The sequence below is a fragment of the Denticeps clupeoides genome, chromosome 1 (genome assembly GCF_900700375.1).
Source record: "Denticeps clupeoides chromosome 1, fDenClu1.1, whole genome shotgun sequence".
NCBI classification, from domain to species: domain Eukaryota; kingdom Metazoa; phylum Chordata; class Actinopteri; order Clupeiformes; family Denticipitidae; genus Denticeps; species Denticeps clupeoides.
Window position 1 is genome coordinate 41,334,545 of NC_041707.1, and position 14,187 is coordinate 41,348,731.

Consider the following 14,187-nt stretch of genomic DNA (forward strand, 5'->3'; position numbering starts at 1 on the left):
GAAAGTGGTGAAGGAGGCGAAGCAGTGCTACGGGAAGAAACTGGAGTCACAACTCGAACAGGGTGACTCTAGGAGCCTGTGGCGGGGACTACGGACAATAACGGACTATAAAGCACCAACATCCGGTACGGAGAACGCGGACGTGTCTCTGGCAGACGAGCTAAATACGCTCTATGCTCGCTTCGAGGCTGCAGCTAAAGGCGCTAGCGATGCTACGGCTAGCGGCTCCAACAGCTGCAGACGGGAGGACACTGCCAGCACCGAGAACGCGTTCGTCATCACCGAGCATGATGTGAGGAGAGCCTTCAGGAGAGTGAACACCAGGAAGGCAGCAGGACCAGACGGCATCTCGGGGAGAATCCTCAGAGTGTTTACAGAGATATTCAACCTCTCTCTATCTCAGTCGGTGATCCCCACATGCTTCAAGGAGTCCATCATTGTTCCGGTCCCCAAGAAAACCCATCCTGCCTCCCTCAACCACTACCGCCCTGTAGCCCTCACCTCAGTAGTGATGAAGATCTTTGAACGGCTGGTCAGAGACTTCATCATTTCTTCATTATCAGATACACTCGACCCACTACAGTTTGCGTATCGTCCCAACCAGTCCACAGATGATGCCATATCACATCTCCTCCATACTGCACTCACCCACCTGGACACTCAGAAGGGAAATTATGTTAAAATGCTTTTCATTGACTACAGTTCAGCATTTAACACAATAATCCCTTCCACACTCACCACCAAGCTGGAGCACCTGGGACTCAGCTCATCTCTCTGTCAGTGGATCTCCAACTTCCTAACAGGGAGACCACAGGCAGTAAGGATGGGTGGACATGTCTCAGCCTCCATCACTCTCAGCACTGGAACCCCCCAGGGCTGTGTTTTGAGCCCCCTGCTGTACTCCCTGTACACCCATGACTGTACAGCCACTACTAACTCCACCACCATCATCAAGTTTGCTGACGACACTGTCGTGGTGGGCCTGATCTCTGACAACGATGAGACGGCCTACCTGGAGGAGGTTGGAAATCTGGTGAACTGGTGCCAGAGGAACAATCTCCACCTGAACGTCAGCAAGACAAAGGAGTTAATAGTGGACTTCAGTACAAAGCAGTAGAGGACCTACCAGACCCCTGTCATCAACAGGAGCCCAGTGGAGAGAGTGGACAGCTTCCGTTACCTCGGTGTTTACATCACGCAGGACCTGTCATGGTCCTGTCACATCAACACCGTGGTGAAAAAGGCCCGGCAGCGTCTCTACCACCTCAGACGCCTGAGAGACTTCAGACTGCCCTCCAAGGTGCTCAGGAACTTCTACTCCTGCACCATAGAGAGCATCCTGACGGGAAACATCTCAACCTGGTTCGGGAACAGCACCGTGAAGGACAGGCGAGCCCTACAGAGGGTGGTTCGATCAGCCGAACGAATCATCCCTACCAAGCTCCCTGACCTTCAATCTATCTACAGCAAACGGTGCTGCACCAGGGCCAGGAAGATAGTGAAGGACCTCAGCCACCCCAACAATGGACACTTCTCCCTGCTGTGATCAGGGAAGCGCTTTCGCTCCCTGAAGTCCAACACAGAGAGAATGAGGAGGAGCTTCTTCCCGCAGGCTGTCCAAGCTCGCAACAACAACACTACATAGAACTCATGCATTTTCACCCCCAATCACTCCGGACTCTTTTGCACAAAATCACTTTGCACAAAATCACTTTGCACAAAATGACTGCGCTTTTTACCTTACTGCTCTTTTTTTTTTGTTTGTTTATGGCCCTTTTTCTCCTTTCTTTAAACATTAAAAAAAAAAAAAACTGTAACTTATTTGCACACCTTCACCCTACCAGTTACACATAGTTTATGTTAAAGACGTAAAAGTGTAATATTTGGTTATGTTTGCAATATTTGCATATTGGTTCATTGTTTACTTGCAACATTTGCAATACTGTGGTCTGTAGCAGTTGCAAAAAGCATTTCACTGCACATCATACCGTGTATGACTGTGTATGTGACAAATAAAATTTGAATTTGAATTTGATATATAAAAAGGGGTCGGGCGGAACCTTAACCCATAATAATTGTTCCGTCTGTGTTTCACCACTAGATGGCGGAAAAACAGTAAACTGGATTGACAGTTCAAAGAACATTTAATGCAAATGACTTGCGTGTAGCATTTACCTCTTCAGTGTTGTATGCTAAAATCTTAAGAAATTTTCAGGCTCACTCTACCCTGGAAGGGGGTCCCTCTCTGTATCACTCCTTCCCAACGTTTCTTCCGACCTTTTTTCTCTCTCCTAGAGTTTTTTTGTGTGGAGTTTTTCCTTGTGTGCAGAAGGGTCAAGTGTGGGGGGTGTCAACTGTAGGGCCTGTCAAAGCCCATTGAGAAATACTGTATGTGATTATGGGCTATATAAGAAATATATGTTGTTGTACACATGAGTAGAAGTAGAGTTACACAGGGTAAAAGTTAACTCTAGTAAACATAAAAGTCCTCGATTTAAATTTCTACTTGAGTAAAAGTACAAAAGTATTTGCCTTCAAATGTACTTTAGTATCAAAAGTAAAAGTACAGTGATTTATTGTGGCTCTAATGTCTAATTTAAATTCAGTGGACAAATCAGTTCATTTTAGATACATTTTTGACATAAAATAACTTACGGTCGTGATTGGGACAGTCACCCTGAAGACAGTCAGGGTTAAGTGTCTTTTGCAGGTTCTGTAGCTTCAGACCACATTTATATTTTGGGCACAGTCTTTGGAAGCTGAACCTGTGAAAACTGTGGGACTGAATGCCAGTACTGAGTTTGAGTTACTGAGCACTCGCCGATATTCAGAGTTTTTAATGGACTAATGGACATTTTGATTTCCATATTTTACAGTATTCGCAATATAATACTTTTGGGTGATAATTATGTCATATAACACTTCGTACAACATAAACAAAATTCATTAGATGATATTGTTGTAGAAATCTTTCCAGAGAAGCTACAATGAGGAGACAGTCAACTGAATTTAAGCAAGTTTATTGACATGCGCACGGTGAGCTCGCTATAAGCATATAGATGAGCATATATAGCCTTCTTGCCACGTAAGTGATTACACAACAATGACACCAGTGTCTGCTCGTGCCTGGCACAGAATATAAGATCACACATTCCACAGAAGTAAGGGTGAAGGAGACCTCCATATATGGTGAGCCTTGTGCTCCTCACGTTGCAAGTGCGAGGTAGCTTTTTGCAGGCCCTGCATTTTCACATGCAATAACAGAGGCTGGCTGTTGGTGAATTCACGCACAACAATACATGAAAGACCTACGCTTACATACATCTTCCTTCACAATATCTGTGGTTCATATGTGGTCTTGCTGAAACTCCAGAAGACTTTTGAAAAATAACTGAAAATCTGTCTGCAAGTTTGGTTTAGTGGAGCTGGGTACGAGCACAACTCCACTCAAATTACATCGTACTGAGGCAGTGGTGGCCTAGCAGCCCCATAATCAAAAGTTTGCCGTTTCGAATCCTGATCTGCCCAGGTGCCACTGAGCAAAGCACCGTCCCCACACGCTGCTCCTCGGCCCCTGCCATGGCTGCCCACTGCTCACCAAGGGTGATGGTTAAACACAGAGGACACGTTTCACCGTGTCACCAGCATCGTAAATACTACGTAAGTAGATACACGTAAAAAAAATTAAAAAAAAACTACTCAAGAACAGTACCAAATTATATTTACTTCATTAATATTCACTACTGCACGTCAGAGCTGTAAATCTCGCTGAGTTTGGGCTTTATTTCTATCATTTTAATCGGGTGACTAATTAGCAGTCAGCAAACACGGTAATTATTTCACATGTTCTAAATGAGTTTTTTAAACCTTATCCAGAGTGACCTGCAGTCAGTAGTTATCATTCTGTAATTTACTATCGTCCTTATTCTGTAAATACAGCAGTAATATGGTGTTTACAAATTCTTTAAATGGACGAATCTGCTGCCATTAAAATCTGCAGGAAACACAAACACATGGACACGCAGGTCACCGGTCGACCCGCAACATGGCCGTCGTCTTCGTGTCACATGACAGTCGGAGCGTAACTTGACGTCGAGACGATCGCCGATCGATTGTTCATGCTTAGTTTGCCAGATGAATTTATTGGCATTGAAAAATGTTTCTGTGATTGAAATGGAAAAGCTGATCCAATCTGAAAACCAGACGGTACAGTGCAGTACTTAACATCCCTGTGGTCTCACCACAGACGGCTTCAGCTGTGAACATTCTCCACTCCTGAATGTTCACTTGTGCCACCTTAGAAAACCACCTCATTTGTCCAAATGGCATTTGTCTGGAGATGGATCCTGCCACTCCACTGGCAATAACCGTCCTGTTTTCCAGATTCAGATAGTTGCGTTTTCTCCCATATTTTTTAAACAACTTTTAACCAGCCTGCCACAAAATACACATTTATCTCCCACTAGGAATAGGTCACAGCCACTTTTCACACAATAGAATTTGAAATACTCCTGGACGCTTTTACCATGTTTACTACAGATCTTTAAAAGTTGTCTCTTGAATTCAATGAAATTATATTTTCTCAAATGTTTCTCAAAATGCTATTAATGCTAAATACTTAATATAAGATAATAAGAATCATTCTTTATCCCACTTGTGATTACTGTATGAACAAGATTTTATGGCTTCAAATTTTTGACCTTTCTTAAGGACAGGAGCAAAACCATCAGATGATCAGCACTAATAACACAAACTACAGATCCCATCATGCAGCGCTTCAGTTGCCTCGCTGAACACAATCTCATAATGCAGTGTGCACTTTGCTGACAAACTGAGCGCACTACGCACCGACTTCGCACAGCGTTCAAGCTGCTTCACAACCCATTTGCCGTCAATGTGAAAACTATACAGATTCAGATGTAGCTGTTTGAGCTGCGGTGTACAGCAAAGCAACCGAAGCACTGCATTATGGGATCTGTAGTTTGTGTCTTATCAGTGCGTCATATCGCAGGGCCATAAGAAGAGATCTATATAACTAAAAGAAAATGTTTTTTGTTCTACTAGCTGCGTGTACTGACTGGGTTAAATAGACCAGCTTTGATCCTGCATACTCTTTTGGTATTTACTCTTTTTTTATTTATAATGATGAAATGAACCACATAATTTACTGTGAGTTTTGAACTAAATGCACTACAACTGAGAGGTAGATTACTATTGCAGTTACTGTATATATGGATATATCGTATGTAAAATATACCAATGTTACAGAAAGAAACAAATGAGATTGGAGTTTTCTCTCATGTTCCCTCTGATGGAGAAAGGAGATCTTTATACTGAACATCGTTCTCCACAGATCAAACAGATCGTCCTGCTCCTCATACCAAAATGCAGTGGTCACCAGTCCACCACATGACTGTCCCCTCTTGGAAATTCAGGCTATTTGTAGATCTTTTTGCCACCTGGTGATGGTCCTGGATTCAGAGTATGTCTCCTCTGGTGGTCTTTAAGGTTTGATGCTCGTGAAAAATTCTTCCCACACTCTACACACTGGTAGGGCTTCTCTCCAGTATGTCTCCTCTGGTGGACTTTAAGGTTTGATGCTCGTGAAAAACTCTTCCCACAGTCTACACACTGGTAGGGCTTCTCTCCAGTATGTTTCCTCTGGTGTACTTTAAGGGATGATGGGTTTGAAAAACTCTTCCCACACTCTACACACTGGTAGGGCTTCTCTCCAGTATGTCTCCTCTGGTGGACTTTAAGGGATGATGGTACTGAAAAACTCTTCCCACACTCTCCACACTGGTAGGACTTCTCTCCAGTATGTGTCCTCTGGTGGACTTGAAGGTGTGATGGTTGTGAAAACCTCTTCCCACAGTCTACACACTGGTAGGGCTTCTCTCCAGTATGTATCCTCTGGTGGACTTTAAGGGATGATGCTCGTGAAAACCTCTTCCCACAGTCTACACACTGGTAGGACTTCTCTCCAGTATGTGTCCTCTGGTGGACTTTAAGGGATGATGCATGTGAAAAACTCTTCCTGCACTCTACACACTGGTAGGGCTTCTCTCCAGTATGTGTCCTCTGGTGTGACTGAAGGTTTGCTGCATGTGAAAATCTCTTCCAACAGTATCCACACTGGTAGGACTTCTCTCCAGTATGTGTCCTGTGGTGGACTTGAAGGTTTGATGCTTGTGAAAACCTCTTCCCACACTCTACACACTGGTAGGACTTCTCTCCAGTATGTATCCTCTGGTGGACTTTAAGGGATGATGCTTGTGAAAACCTCTTCCCACAGTCTACACACTGGTAGGACTTCTCTCCAGTATGTGTCCTCTGGTGGACTTGAAGGTGTGATGGTTGTGAAAACCTCTTCCCACAGTCTACACACTGGTAGGGCTTCTCTCCAGTATGTATCCTCTGGTGGAGTTGAAGGTATGATGCTTGTGAAAACCTCTTCCCACAGTCTACACACTGGTAGGACTTCTCTCCAGTATGTATCCTCTGGTGGAGTTGAAGGTATGATGCTTGTGAAAACCTCTTCCCACAGTCTACACACTGGTAGGGCTTCTCTCCAGTATGTATCCTCTGGTGGACTTGAAGGTATGATGCTAGTGAAAACCTCTTCCCACACTCTCCACACTGGTAGGACTTCTCTCCAGTATGTATCCTCTGGTGGACTTTAAGGGATGATGCATGTGAAAAACTCTTCCTGCACTCTACACACTGGTAGGACTTCTCTCCAGTATGTATCCTCTGGTGGACTTGAAGGTGTGATGGTTGTGAAAATCTCTTCCCACAGTCTACACACTGGTAGGGCTTCTCTCCAGTATGTATCCTCTGGTGGACTTGAAGGTATGATGCTTGTGAAAAACTCTTCCCACACTCTACACACTGGTAGGGCTTCTCTCCAGTATGTATCATTTGGTGTTTTTTAAGGTCTGATCTTTGTGTAAAACTCTTCCCACACTCTACACACTGGTAGGGCTTCTCTCCAGTATGTGTCCTCTGGTGGACTTTAAGGTGTGATGTTTGTGAGAATCTCCTCCCACACTCTACACACTGGTAGGGCTTCTTTCCAGCACGTAGCGTCTGATGTGACTGAAGGGTTTCTACTTGTCTAAAGCTCTTGAATTGGAATGTGTCTTCAGATGTGTTTTTGTGTCTTCTGATGATTTTACTTCCATCTGTAGTTAAAATAAACCCATTAAAATATAATTCACATTCAAGCATTAACCATATAGACTAAAAGTAACTAATTAAGTCTTTATTAAAAAAAAAAAAAGTAAAAAAAATAAAAAGTGAAGTGATTGTCACATGTGATGCACAGCAGCACAGCACACGGTGCACACAGTGAAATTTGTCCTCTGCATTTATCCCATCACCCTGAGTGAGCAGTGGGCCGCCATGACAGGCGCCTGGGGAGCAGTGTGGGGGGACGGTGCTTTGCTCAGTGACACCTCAGTGGCACCTTGGCGGATCGGGATTCGAACCGGCAACCTTCTGATTACAGGGCCGCTTCCTTAACCGCTAGGCCACCACTGCCACATGTCACAACTACTTATTTATGATATTGTATTCATTTTATTTATTTCAATTATTTTGGGGCAGTGGTGGCCTGGCGGTTAAGGAAGCGGCCCCGTAATCAGAAGGTTGCAGGTCCCCACACACTGCTCACCGGGCGCCTGTCATGGTGCCCACTGCTCACCAAGAGTGATGGTTAAATACAGAGGACACATTTTGTTGTGTCCCCGTGTCCTCAATGACAATCACTTCGCTTTCACTTTACATTTACAGCATTCATTTAGCACTTCACTTCTATATGAAATTTAACACCCAAATATGGTTGCTAGTGTGACCGGGACACACTAGTGAAATACCATATCATTTACATTTACAGCATTTACCAGACGTCCTTATCCAGAGCGACTTACAGTCAGTAGTTACAGGGACAGTCCCCCCCTGGAGACACTCAGGGTTAATTGTCCTGCTCAGGGACACAATGGCAGTAAGGGGGGTTTGAACCTGGGTCTTCTGGTTCATAGGAGAGTGTGTTATCCACTATGCTACTACCACCCATGTTCATGATGCTGATTTTACTTCACTCACCAGAAGAGATGGAGACGTTCTTCTCGTCACTTCCTGTTGGTTCCAGAGTTTTATCGTGTTCCAGTCGTGTAAGAACAACTGATAACATCTTCAGTGGAACGTGTGTGTTGTTCTGGACCACAGTCCTGGTCTCAGTGGACGACAGAGACAGACTGGGATCCATCCTGGAAACCTGGGACAAAGTGGGAGACGTTTCACTATCACCAACAGCAACAATTAGGATGGTTGGAAGTTGGACATAATTTACTCCGACTTTTCGTATTTAAATACGATTGTGGGTCAGAGTTCGAAAAGGCTCAACAAATATAGACACAGTGTGAGCACTAAAGGTGAAAGGCAGCAGAAACCATTGTGAATTGTTATTTATCAGAGCATTTTCATCCATTTTAAAACTATTTGACGCCTATCAACACTGAAAGACACCAGATGTGAAGGAAAGTGAAGGAAAATATATTAATGTGGCTTAGTATTTTCACACTCGGATTCTACTGTTAAAAATTATATTGTGTTGCACTCGTCAAAAAGAATAAAGCGGCGTCTGGTGAAGAAAAGCGCGTTAAATCGCTCAGAAAAACGCAACAAGTAAACCGGACGTTCGTGTTTGCTGGCCGCTAATTTATCGCGTTGGAGCCCGATTAAAATCATAGAAATTGAGCCCGAAGCGACACGACGTAGCGCGAATAAAAACGAGTGTTTTAATCACCTCGAAAAGCCGGAGAGGGAAAGATGTCGCCCGGTCACCCCAGTAAAAGTCCCAGCGGGGAGCAGGAAGTATCTGAAAGGGCTTTAAACACCAGGAAGAGCAGCGTGAAGAGAAGCGGGAGACGCGGTCGCGGCGGGCTGTTCACTTTCACCAGGACTCGGCTCAGTGGACGGCGATCCGGTTCGCGGTTAGTTCGGCTCTGATTCGGTTCTTCGGAATTGTCCGTGATCCGCGTAGAAACGACCCACGCAGGACCCTGCAGGAAAACGCCACGGAACAGGAAGTAGAACCCCGTTTCCTGTCCTGGAGAGCAGTGACATGCAACTCGATTTTCCTGAAGTGATTCATTTTCGTTTTCTCCAGCCCTCCGATTCTGAAAAAAAAATCATACATCAGTTTCTGTGAAGATGTGTGTGTACCAACCAAGACCTTCTGCACATACAACAACAATAAACCTTGGTTCAGTCCCAAACTGCAGCATCTTCGCCAGGCCAAGGAGGAGGCCTACAGAAGTGGTGTCAGGGTCCTGTACATGCAAGCCAGGAACACGCTGACCAAGGAGATCAAAGTGGCTAAAAGAAGCTACTCTGAGAACCTGAAAGAACGTTTCTCAGTCCTGTAAGAGTTCACCAGCTACAGACAACCCCCACCCCCTGTACCAGCAAACAAAGACCTGGCAGAAGATCTTAACACCTTCTACTGCAGGTTTGAGAGGGACAGATTCACACCCTTGATCCCCATCACACCTCTCTCCCCCCTCCCCTTCCCCTGGAACTCAGGGGATGTGCGTCGGCTGTTCCAGAAACAGAAGACTTGGAAAGACAGTGTCTCCCCCTCCTGTCTCAAAGCCTGTATTGAACAGCTCTTCAACAGATCCCTGGAGCCGTGTGAAGTTCCCACCTGCTTCAAACACTCCAGCATTATTCTAGTCCCCAAGAAACCCACCATCACTGGTCTGAATGACCACAGACCTGTCGCCTTGACGTCTGTGGTCTTTGAATGACTTTGAACATTTTAGCCCATCTGAAGAACATCACGGGACACCTGCTGGACCCCCTGCAGTTTGCCTACAGGGCAAACAGGTCGGTGGATGATGTAGTGAATATGGGGCTGCATTACATCCTGCAACATCTCGACCACCCAGGACTACAGCTCGGAATTCAACACCATTGTGCCTGAACTCCTTACCTCAGCGTGTCACCTGCTACCTTTCAGTGGATCACCAGCTTCCTGGTGCTGCAAGTGAGGGGGGGGGGATCACTACTGGAACACGGTCCCTCAGTCCTGGTGCCCCTAGAGGATGTGTCCTCTCCCCACTGCTCTTCTGCCTCTACACCAACGACTGCACCTCAAGGAACCGGCTGGTACTCTGGTGCAGTCAACACAACCTGGAGCTGAACATGCTCAAGAGTGTGGAGATGAAAGCGGACTTCAGGAGACATCCCTCAACATTGCTCCCCCTCACCATATCAGACAGCCCAGTGTCTATTGTGGAGACCTTCAAGTTCCTGGGGAAGCACAGTTGTGGAGGAAAACTGTATGACCTGAACTTCTCACGTGTTATCTGACCAACACCTGTGGTCATGAAATAATTAGAAGACAACTGTGTATCTTATAAGGAAGGTTCTGTGACCTTGATGGGCGCCATCTGGGATGAGCTTGTGTTTTGACATTGTATGTCCCGTGGTATAAAAGCTGTGAACTGCTATCAGGGGATGGGCGTTCTTCTTGCGAGTTCCCCCCATGGCCATGGTAAATAAACTTGGAAAATCAATTCAATTGACTTCCTTTATTGCAGCTCCCCAGACGGGAAATTTTCAAACCACAATTGGCGTGAATCCGCCAGGACCTGACCGGAGGGGCTGATCACCCTAGGTCACCAAGACGCATCTCCAAAACCTTGTTTTAGAGTTTCAGAGTGTCTGGGGCTGCGGTCAGCGTCCTTGGCCGATTCCGCCAGGAGATTCCTTTTTTTTGTCGTCTGGGGACACGAACACGGTGAGCTAAAATATTCCACCTCTCAAACATTTAATTAAAACTGTAGAATCTAGAAGATGAAGAAATCCAAAACCAAAATGATAAGATAAATTGCATATTTGCTTTATTCTGTAGTCGGCTGAATTGATCCAAGTGAGGGGGTTTGAAACCAGTACCCTGGTGCTGGGGGGCAAGAACAGGTTTAAAGTCCTGTGAGCTAAAATTAAGGTGTGAGATAAGACCGGATTTTTATGAGGGGCCGTATAGGACCGTGGAGGACCGGAGTTCTGATGAGTTCCATCACCGGGTGGATGGCAGCGCTGTTAAGAGGCGGGGTTCGCGTTTCTCTAACTTCCTGTCGTATACTCGTCAACCCTGCATTGTCAGCTTTCGCCTGCTGCTCCAGCCTCTGTGTGTGTGTGTGTGTGTGTGAGTGTCTGCACACATTGGCAGACCTTATCTCTCTCTCTCTCTCTCTCTGGTGTGTGTGTGTGAGGCGCCTCCCTCTCTCTCTCTCGTTTTGTTTTGGGACTGAACTCTTAGCAATAGATTTTACCGTCTGGGCATCAGCACAGCGATTTACAGCGGGTTTCAACCTTATTAGGCTTTAAAGGGAATATGGGAAAATATTTTTCATTTTGTGGAATTTGTTTTGTTTTTTCTTTCTGAGAGTTTTAAAACTAAGTTTGTGGAAAGCTGGGAAAATTATAAGTATAAATATATATAACACCTAAACTGTGCAATTTTAAATGCATTTTGTACCATTGTATGTGCACTTTGGGTTCTTTTTTCTGGTTTGACTTTATTTTATTTAAGAAAGGAGACTTCCCAACGGCTGCACTGTTTGCCTCTGCTCCTGTGTCTTTGAATCCCCCTTTTGCAGAACTCTTGGGCTGCAGGCCGTCCAGAATCTGAAGCTCCACCCTTCCACCCTGAAAAACCATCATGACCCCTGCTGGAGCAACAGAAACCACCACAGCACGATGACGTCACTGCTTCAACTCCACAGGAGAAACCCACCATCAGAGCAGCTGACCCATTCTCTCCTCCCAAGACTTGTTCAGGCGCCACCTACGAGTTGGATGCCTCACTATCATCTGGACAATCAGGACCCTCAACTATAACCCTCCCCATGGACGACTGAAGATCTTCTGAACTCTTATAAGCACCTCCCAAAGGCAAATCGAGGGGGTGCAGCCATGTCCAGAGCCGTGAATGATTTCATCAGAGAATTCACACAGACATCCACCAAAAGGGCTCGAGTCCTGCTACAGACTGACGTTGTGCACCACATCCAGGCCAGACAGGTTGAAGCAAGGGTCAAGAAAGACAAAAACCAAAAAAATGAAACTCACCCCACATCATGGCACGGCCGCCAACAGAGCAAGAAACAGTGTGATATGAGCTTCTGCTGTGGCCAAAGCAGACATTGGGCGCTCCAGATGAAGGCGCGGCCGCAGTCCTGGTGGAAGTTTCAAATAAGGTCCTGCACATCTACACTTTTTCATTGTTGATTGTAGTGCAGCCATGTAAAAAAAAATCTGATTTGCCTGTGTGAAGCACAGTGGAAGATATATTGACCCAAAAAAAAACAAAAAAAAGGCTTCACATTTATATTGTACTGTGGCTTTTATTTTATTGTGTTGCCCCAGCCACAGCATTTTGGTGACCAATATGATGCTGTATTTTAATTTTTTTTCATGATTTAAATGATAGCATTGAGATGACGACATTGTTCTGCTTATAACTTGTGCTGTGCCCTTTTTGTTTCCTTGAACCCAGACCAAGAGCATTTAAAAATATATATATATTTTACCTGACAAGTTGCCCACATGTTTCACTGGTTAAAATCATGTTGTGACACAACTGACTGGACTGATTTTTTTTTTTGTTGTCTAAGATCTGTCTATTTACAGTTCTTTCTCCATCTGACCCCCCTGAATTGGCTGCAATCCCTGCTTCTGTCTGGGCCACTCACAAACACGATGTTGGCTTAATAAAAAACTGCGAGCCCCTTGTTGTGACCCCAAAGTCTCACCACCGCCCACGCAGGGCACAGTAGACCAGAAGACCAGAAGCCATAGCAGGCATTCGTCCGGTGTTCGAAGCCTTTTTAAAGGCAGGAATTATTGTGCCATGTAATGACTCCCCTTTTAACACTCCTATTCTTCCTATGAAGAAATACAGGCCCCCTAACTCTAGAGTGACAAACATGTTATTTTTTAACAAATTATCACAAAACAACGCAAAACCAAAGATAAATAATAAATAATATGGAGTGTAACACCTGTTACGTCCCATGATCATGTGATGTGTGGTTTGTATGTTCTGTCTTGTTGGTGTTTTTTCCTTTTTGTAGGAGGAGCCTGTAATTTACGGAACTCCTCCCAGATCTGACGCTGATTCGCGCTCCCATCGGAGTGATGTCGTTAAAGACGGCGTGCTGCGACGAGGAGGGGGGACGGAAGGAGAGAGGGAGACGAGAGGGAAAATACGCAGGACAGATGCCCTGTTCACATTTGAGTCTACCCGGTGCTTTTCGTGGCCTGACTGGGTGTCAAGGCGTGACTTGTTTTGTTTTATTAATTATTAAAAATCACTTAGTTCCAACGGTTGTGACGTTTCCCTCCCTCTTTCTAATTGTTCACGTTCCTGACCTAGACCAGGACGTAACACACCTGACACTAGAAATTTAACACACACACAGCAACAGTACTGCATAACACCGATAATGGCAGGGTTTTCAAGGTTTTTTTTTTGTTTATTCCAGTATCATTCGTTACCTAAAATGAACAAACCGGTCTCGAAGTCGAGTAGATGACTCTGCATTCCTGGACTATATCACTAACCGACCACAGTATGTGAGAACTCAAGGCTGTGTGTCAGACACCGTTGTCTGCAGTACGGGGGCCCCGCAGGGAACGGTTCTGTCACTTGACAGTCGGAGCGTAACTTGATGTCGAGACGATCACCGATCGATTGTTCATGCTTAGTTTGCCAGATGAATTTATTGGCATTGAAAAATGTTTCTGTGATTGAAATGGAAAAGCTGATCCAATCTGAAAACCAGACGGTACAGTGCAGTACTTCACATCCCTGTGGTCTCACCACAGACGGCTTCAGCTGTGAACATTCTCCACTCCTGAATGTTCACTTGTGCCACCTTAGAAAACCACCTCTTTTGTCCAAATGGCATTTGTCTGGAGATGGATCCTGCCACTCCACTGGCAATAACCGTCCTGTTTTCCAGATTCAGATAGTTGCGTTTTCTCCCATATTTTGAAACAATTTTTAACCAGCCTCAAATGTTTATCTCAAAATGCTAATAATGCTAAATACTTAATACAAGATAATGAGAATCATTCTTTATCCCCCTTGTGATTACTGTATGAACAAGACTT

The 14,187-nt window shown here is 45.0% G+C and overlaps 1 pseudogene; it reads right to left on the reverse strand.

Moving 5' to 3' along the window:
- LOC114792986 (zinc finger protein 208-like) overlaps positions 1–9,285 on the reverse strand; it is a 33,916-nt pseudogene extending 24,631 nt beyond the window's left edge.
- Between the last annotated feature and the right edge of the window lie 4,902 nt (positions 9,286–14,187).